Below are 8,317 nucleotides of genomic sequence, written 5' to 3'. Positions count from 1 at the left end.
TTATTGCGCTTAGTTTGCTGTCGTACAAAACTCCTTTGTAAATGTCAGTCATTGATCTTTGAAATTAACAGAGCGAGCACATTGCTGGATAATGCACTCGAGTCGGTACTCAACGCCGACAAAGGGGACTCTGTCCTACAGAGCTGCAGTGTTATTGTTTTATTATTCTTTCCTCTGTTGCTGCTAAAATACCAAATAAAAACAGGATCTCACCTTCCAGATCGTTATGAACCTCTGCCTGGTTACACCAAAGACCCCTTTGATGTTGTTGTCCAGTTCTCAGAAAAAGAGTATTAATTTCCATGTCTGCTTTGCACCTGTCTTACACACAGTGCGTTTGCATGCACAGTCTTACGGTTACCGGAGCAGACTAAATCCTCGTTCAATAACTGACAGTTATCTGGGTCGCAGCTGTTGTCTTTTCCGGGCTTTGTCTAACAATAGCTCAGGCAATGATGTGTCAACGCAAATACTGATTCGTACAGGAATTACACCTCTTAAGACTGTGAAAGTATTCAATATACCAGGATTTCTGCCCTATCAAGTGTGTCTATATCCATATCTATCTATATATTTATATATGTATGCATGTGTGTGTGTACACACACAAACATTTATTTCGTTATTTATTTGTTCGTATATTTATTTATTAGCCTAGAGGCAGCAGTTCAACGGAATAAATAATCTAGCACGGAAAAAAAAACTAACACATGAAATGAAAGTAGTAATGATGATGATGATGATGATGATGATGATGATGATGATGATGATGATGATGATGATGATAATAATAATAATAATAATAATAATAATAATAATAATAATAATAATAATAATAATAATAATAATAATAATACAAATAAACCTATTACAGTATACGTACATTGCAAATTGATTTTAGAAGATAGGTAGAAAAACGGATAATTACTACATACTAAAAAACATAGTTTCCAAATATTCAACGTCCATTTAAGAACCGGATGGCAAAGGGGAAGAAGCTGTTGCTGAATCAGTGAGTGTGTGGCTTCAAGCTTTTGTACCTCCTACCCGATGGTTGTAGTGAAAAAAAGGGCATGCCCTGGGTGCTAGAGGTCCATAATAATGTACGCTGTCTTCCTGAGACATCTCTCCTGAAGATGTCCTGGGTACTTTGTAGGCTAGTACCCAAGATGAAGCTGACCAGATCTACAACCTTCTGCTATACATATATATAAATAAATATATATATATATATATATATATATATATATATATATATATATATATATATATATATTAATTCGAGTGCAGCGACTGCAGTATGTTTAAATATGACAGAAATAACATGCAAATATATGTAACAATCTGAAGTACTGTCCATTTTTATGAACTGATGGGGCAGAGGCACGGCAAAAGGAAATAGGCACAGATGCATGGCTGCTGTGCCGAGGGTGAACTTTACTATTAACCACGTTATATCGGCAAAACAGAGACAATGCTGGAATTCGTAAATAGGACAGAACGCCCAAATTCCCCACATGTCCATGCAGTTTCCATATAGTGTTAAAGATAGGTCATTATTAGGGTCATTTGGACCATTGCTAGGCAGCGATTTCGAGTGGTAAAACAGGTAAGAGTGGAATATGATCACTCACTAAACACTTTGAGAAAAAAACTAATAGGAAATATTTGTGTCACTACTACTGAATATCAAAACGGATTGAGCGTGATAAGAAAATGGATGATTATTCCAAAGATATCAATTTTGATCTTGATAATTTTCAGTTATTATTTATGATAATACGGTTCTGAATTAAAAGAAAATAATATACATCGAATAGGCAATGACAAGAAAAAAGCAATTGAGAACGTCTGGCTCTCTCCGATATCTGAGAAATCCATTCAGCGTTTTCTATTCATTTGAGACGTTACATGCTTTACAAACCAATTTACCTTTTGAGTTTTATCAATTTATAACACGCTTCACTCTCGGACATGAATTCAAACCATATCACCAAAGAAAATGTAAAAAAAAAAGACACCTTGCACTTCTTCAGGAAATTACGTTTTACGAGCCAGTCAGCGCTTTCCTCTCACATCGATCCATGGCAAGCATACCTCTGAGACGAAGTGGTGTCTGGCTCTTGAGAGCAGAATAAAATGCTACTCCATTTACTAGCTGTGCTGTGGGTCGCATTTTACATTGGTAAGTAGGCAATTAGATTTACATGGTTACTAAATTTCAGGGATACAGCGGAGAGGGCATGTTCCCTTTTTTAACAGATTCAATTTCGGGAAGGCATCTGTGAACTAATTGCGTGGTACTTTAACTGTCATCATGGATACTTGGAGTTAAATATTTTTCATAAGAGGGTCGACTGTAGAAATCATTCTAATTTTTATCTCGAATGAAAAAGACTCGAAAAGACTACCTCAGCATCAAAATCAACATTATATGACGGTGAACATCAGATATATGGTCCTTAGTGTATTCGATGACAAACTCAGGTGAAAATTTATCATCCAATCAAAAATGTAATGCATATTCGGTATTAGCTGAAGTCCTGGAGGAGAGTTACATGCAGTTGAAGGAATCAAAAGATAGAAGGAAATCCGGACTAGCTTCAGTAGAAGAAGTAATGAATTCTTGTGAAAGGTTGTACGGGCACCGGGATATCATGGAACTCTCTGATCAAAAGATGATCGTATTTGTTATGAAAACCGCATAAAGTTGCGAATTTCATTTTTTCTTTTTACCTCTATTCCAGAACAAAATGATGCTGATTCCGTGACCCAGAAGGATTCTGCCGTCATGGGGACTGAGGGCAAAAGTATTACCCTAACATGCACGTACAACAATGATGCTTTTTATTTATATTGGTATCGCCAAAACCCAGGTGGACGGGTCGAGATTGTGGTCCGGCGAAACATATTTAATCGTGATGAGTTTCAGGCTGATTTTGCTAAAGGCCGGTTTGCTGATGCCGTCGAGATGTCACAAATGGAGTATCGTTTGACCATCCAGGGGCTGCGGCAATATGATACGGCAAAGTATTACTGTGCCGTCCCTCACAGTGATGGGAACTGATTGCATCCCCGAACAATAACTGCCGCAAGTTTCTGAGGCACATCTGCTATTTGTTTCGGGTTCTTTGCCGCAAACTCTCAGGCATTGATGCAGAACTGCAGTGGCTGCTTGTCATTGGAAATATGTGTTGGAAGCAAGCCGTGTGTTTACTGAGTCCTTCTTAATGTGCAACATTAGCTTGCTAATAGCAAATTAACGTCCAGTGAAGAATGATCAATGCATATGCGTGAAGTAATTTATAGAAGACAGAATATATAACAGAACATGCACGGTACAGCTGATTTGGCGGCGAATGATGCTGTGCCGACCGGCAAAATAAAACTCTCCAAAGTTATTCTAAACATTGCCCCTTATTTAGCCAGAATTCTCCACTCATCCTTCTATGTGCCTCTGTGAACTGACCTGGCAACACCTTGCACATGCACACCACTCCATGTATAAACATATCCCCGCTCTACTTTCCAAGGAACGCCATAAAGGCCATGTGCCCCATAGTGTCGTTACTATGACTGATAAAAAAATATCATTGTCCCCTATTCTGAGCTTCTCATGGTCTTGCTCTCGTCCGTCAGGTCACCATACATTCTCTAATAGAACAGAGAGAAAAGGCCTTGCCTGTTCAGTCTATCCACATGTAACATGTTACATATTTACAGCAGCATGTTGCTGAGGTGTTCCGTCTCCTCTCTAAAGCTTCCATATCCTTCATAACATTATACAACGAAAACATAAAGCAAATAAGTTGAGAATAGGTTCAGTGAACTCGATTTATTCTCCTTGAAGCGATGGAGGATAAAAGGTGACCTGATAGAGCTGTATAACATCATGAGATGCATTAATCGTGCGGGCTGTCAGAGGATTCTTCCCCGCAGGGCTGAAACGGCTATCGTGAGTGGGCACAGTTTTAAGGTAGGGGTCACCAACCTTTTTAAATCCGTGGACCGTTTTAATATAGACAATATTCTTGCGGATCGGCTGAAGGGGAGGCAGAGTGGTGGTGCTAATCCCGACCGGAATATAGGTGGTAAATCCACTGTAAGCCACTTATAAGTGGCTAATACACTCAATTTCGTTTCTAACGAATTTAAGATTATACACACAACACAGATTTTCCTCCCATGAGTATGGTGATAAGTCAATTATAACTCACTTATAAGTCAATAGCATCATAACATTTCAAGTGACGTTTAGATGTTAAATGCAGAGTGCATATTTTCCTCGTAAGAACATATAAAATCATTGCAACACACCAGTGAGAGGACAAGGTAAGGGCCGGAGGTCCACATGCCGGGGCCGCGGTGGTTGCTGTCCGGAGAAATTGACGGACCGAGCGAGGAGTGCGACAGGGCACGTGCCCACTCCCCTTGTAGGTAGTTAGGATCTATCGGCCGACAAATGTTTGACTCGAGGGATGAATTTCAGAAGATCGCAGCGAGGTAGCTGCTCTGCTACTTACGAAACCCTGAGCCCGAATTAGGTTATCTGCGAATATTTCAGCACCGGGTTCCCCACGAACATTCGGTGTACTAAAAGGTGCGCCCATCTGACCACGCTACAGGTCAATAAAAATAGCTCTTCTCGCTGGCTTCGGGAGACGGCCGGTTACCCGACAACAACCAGTGATCCCTGGCGCGAGGGTATCACTGCGTTTAGGCGACTGATGACTTCGCGTGGGCATTGACCGCACGTGCGTAATGACCTCGCGTGCGTTCAAGTTCAACAGTAGGCGTGACAGGGAAAGAGGAAAGGTGCAACTGACTCATATCGTTTCCTCGCATATGCTGTGCGGCCCGGTACCGGTCAGCAGCCCGGTGGTTGGAGACCACTGTTTTAAGGCGCTTAGAAGTCGGTACAGAGGTACAGAGAAATATTATGTTAGGGGTAAGTTCTTTACGCGGGGAGTGGTATGTGCGTGGAACGGGCTGCGGCCGAACGTAGTGGACGTGGTTTCAAGAATCTCCCAGATAGGTACACGGAGCTTAGAAAAATAGACCGTTATAGGTTACCCCAGGTAATTTCTAAAGTAAGAACGTGTACATTTTAGCATAAGGACCTGTATTTTGCTGTGGGTTTTCTATGTTTCTATGCCTCTAAAACTCCAGGAGTCTGTCTTTCCAGGGTTTGACAGCTCAAAATTACTTTGGACCTCCTGAATAAAATACATTGAGTAATGAGTATCAACAACCATTGCGCCTTATTACACATTCTGTTAAAATATGTTGCTATGTTAAGAGACCTCCAGATGCGAGCAATAGGATCCATCTATTCCTTCACATTACTCAGACAGCTGGCATTAACTGTGCATTTTGCCGTCAAGCTTGAAACTTCCAAAGAAAATTCAAAGGTAGCTTTTTCCAACACTTTCTCTCAGTTGATTAACGACAGCATGCCATTGGTACAGCTATAAATGGGGCTGAATTTCAATCATGTCCGCGTTCAAGGTTTTTAAGCAGTAATTCCGTGACTGTTTCCTCTACGTTGGAGAATCCCCGTCGGGGAGGGACGCGTTGAATTTGGGTACGTGTGTCAGAGAGCTACCTTTCAAGGTTGATTTTAAAGGTAGATTTTCGCAGCAATTTCAGAAAAAGAACTATGGTCAGATGTGATCAGCGTTTGAGATTGATTAACAAGAGAAACTTAAAGAAAGGCAGTAGTAGGCGCAGCAGCCGGTGCCTGTGTGGAAAGAGGGAGAATGGTCATTTTGTGTATCCAGGGAAGAGAGGCTCTAGTAAGAGAATACAAATGAAGCGTTCGTTTATGTCTTCTCCCCCCCCCCCCCCATTTTATATCTGCTCAGATAGGAGAGTAGGGAAATCAGACAGGATATCTGAACGCTTCTCCTGTGGGATGTGGAAAGACAGGGAAACCTCCACTGTACCTGATGACTGCAACTGCGAGGTGGACCAGCTACAGACTTTTACAATTTGCGTTAAGTTGTTGGAGCTGGAACTGGATGATTTCTGAAACTTTCGGGAAACACGTGGGGGGGGGGGGGTGGTCATAGCGAGGACACATAGAGAGGTAGTCACACGCAAGGTGCAGGATACACGAAAGTGGATGGCAGACATGAAGAGTAAATCGAATGAGGAGGAACTGTAGAATGTCCATATGGCCATAGGTCTCAGTAACAGATTGCACACTTTTGAAGTTGGAGCTAGACATAACAATGGAAAGTAGCAATGGGCAGTGATATAACGGTAGCAAATCACTTACAAAAGTAAATACAACTTACGTTGGAGTATCACCATGGTCGGTGCAAACGCCCGTTGTCTAATGGAATATTTCGTGAAAACCTCCACGCTTAGCTCCTCAATTTTTCAACATTGCGGTAAATCATTTTATGTCGATTTTCGCTCTTAGGCATGGATTGTTCTGTCTTCTTTTCGGATTATATTTATATCTTTCACCATCCCTCCCCCTGCAGTAGAGTGACATATATCCCCGAAAGAAAGCATTACTTTTACATTCTCGGATAGATTTTATAGAAACAGAGTTTTGACTGACTTTTACATGACTGTAAAACTGTACAACTATTCACTGTTTACACCAGACAAATGCTTGAGTTAAAACATCTTTTACTTTTTTTTCATTACCCGGAGGAAAATGAAACAATTACGCTGAGACATGTTTTCTTGTGTTACACACACTTATTTTTCTCCAGAGGAAAATATTGTCAATGAGACTCATCAAATGTTCGTTTCAAATATATAGAGAAATTGATATCATTCGAATGAAAAATGATGCCTCTGTGAAACTTCCCTTTATTAGAGGGAGAAAGCACTTCTATTTTCGATGCCGCTGTTTGCATAAACACTGCCGATTTCAGAAGCCACCAGAGCGTCCATGAGTTAAAACTGACCACATAATTTCAAGTTATCTCCAGGATAAGGAATGTATTGATCTTTATTGTCTCGTGAATCCGTCAGAAAAAAGAAAGACAAGAAGAAACAATTTTAGGTGAAATATTTGTGAGACACCAGCCTATATTCAGATCATATCCACGGCTGCTTCCTTACTCATTGTATTTGGTGGCAAGTCATCTCTACTTGTCTGTATTAACTGCGAGAGGAAAATGATGAAAATAGCATTCTTATTGAACGATCACTCATGCAATATGCGAATGTAACATCGTGGAACGTAGTACAAAAAACAAAAAGAAACGGCATTACTTCAATGGATTTGAAAAGAATTTTGGAGGACATCAATTAATGAGGGAGTAGGAAAATATGCAATCTCGGAATACCTCGAGAGTAATTTCACTGTTGTGGGTTTCATACAAAGATATGAAATTTGACGTGACACATAATCGTGTAGTCTCGACAGTTTGATGATATAGATCGTAAGTCATTCCACACAAATTAGCCCAAATTAGTTAAGAAATTATTTGCCTTTCAATGAGTCCAAGCGCTACCAGTTTCTTTTTATTCAGGTTTTCAGCATTTGCATTTCTGAAATATTTCTGAATACAATATATATTGCCACTGCTATCGACACATCACACAAGCAAACCCCAAAGTGAGAAGATGCAGAAAAAAAGAAGAAATACTCATATTATACACCTGTACGCAACAGATGCACGGGCAAAACATGTCCATTATTTTTTTGTTTGTTTTTGTTCTTCTGTCAATGTGTAATTCTGTGAAGTCTCTCTACCACGTTGGAGATGTCTCAAACGGAAAAAAAAAAACAGTAAAACGACAGACACTGTCTTAGATCTACATGTTGACAGAATGGGTGGAATATGCAGCAGGAATTTCAGCTCAGCCATGATTACAAGCTTCAAGATAAGCTTGCACTTATGGGGATTTAGATTTCTTGTACCGTAAAAGCTGAGAGCTGAGGTTTTAGAAGAGTTGCATGTTGGTTATCGAGAGATTATCAAATTAATAGGTTTACTCGAAATATTGTCTGCTCCTCTGGCAACGATCAGCTGGCCGGGCATTGTGTGGCATGCAAAGTGCAAAGCCTCTCCATGCATAGGTATGACCAGCACTGTCCTGCCAGAATACTCATGAAGATTGTGCCTGATCATTAGTGGGTACAAATTTCTTGCTTGTTGTCGATGCAGTTACAAAATGGCCAGAAGTGTTCCAAACAGCTTGAAATACAGCCTCGCAAGCTTTTGGCGGATTGAGAATATGCTTCTCGAGGGCTGGTGTTCGAGAACATTTAGTCAGTGGCAATGGACCACAGTTTGTTATGGATCAATGACAGACGTTAATGAAAATCATTAGACTCAGATATATTACA

Source organism: Hemitrygon akajei, chromosome 25, assembly GCF_048418815.1.
Source record: "Hemitrygon akajei chromosome 25, sHemAka1.3, whole genome shotgun sequence".
Lineage (NCBI taxonomy): Eukaryota > Metazoa > Chordata > Chondrichthyes > Myliobatiformes > Dasyatidae > Hemitrygon > Hemitrygon akajei.
The sequence above is the reverse complement of the archived record's forward strand: the minus strand, read 5'-3'. Positions refer to the sequence as shown.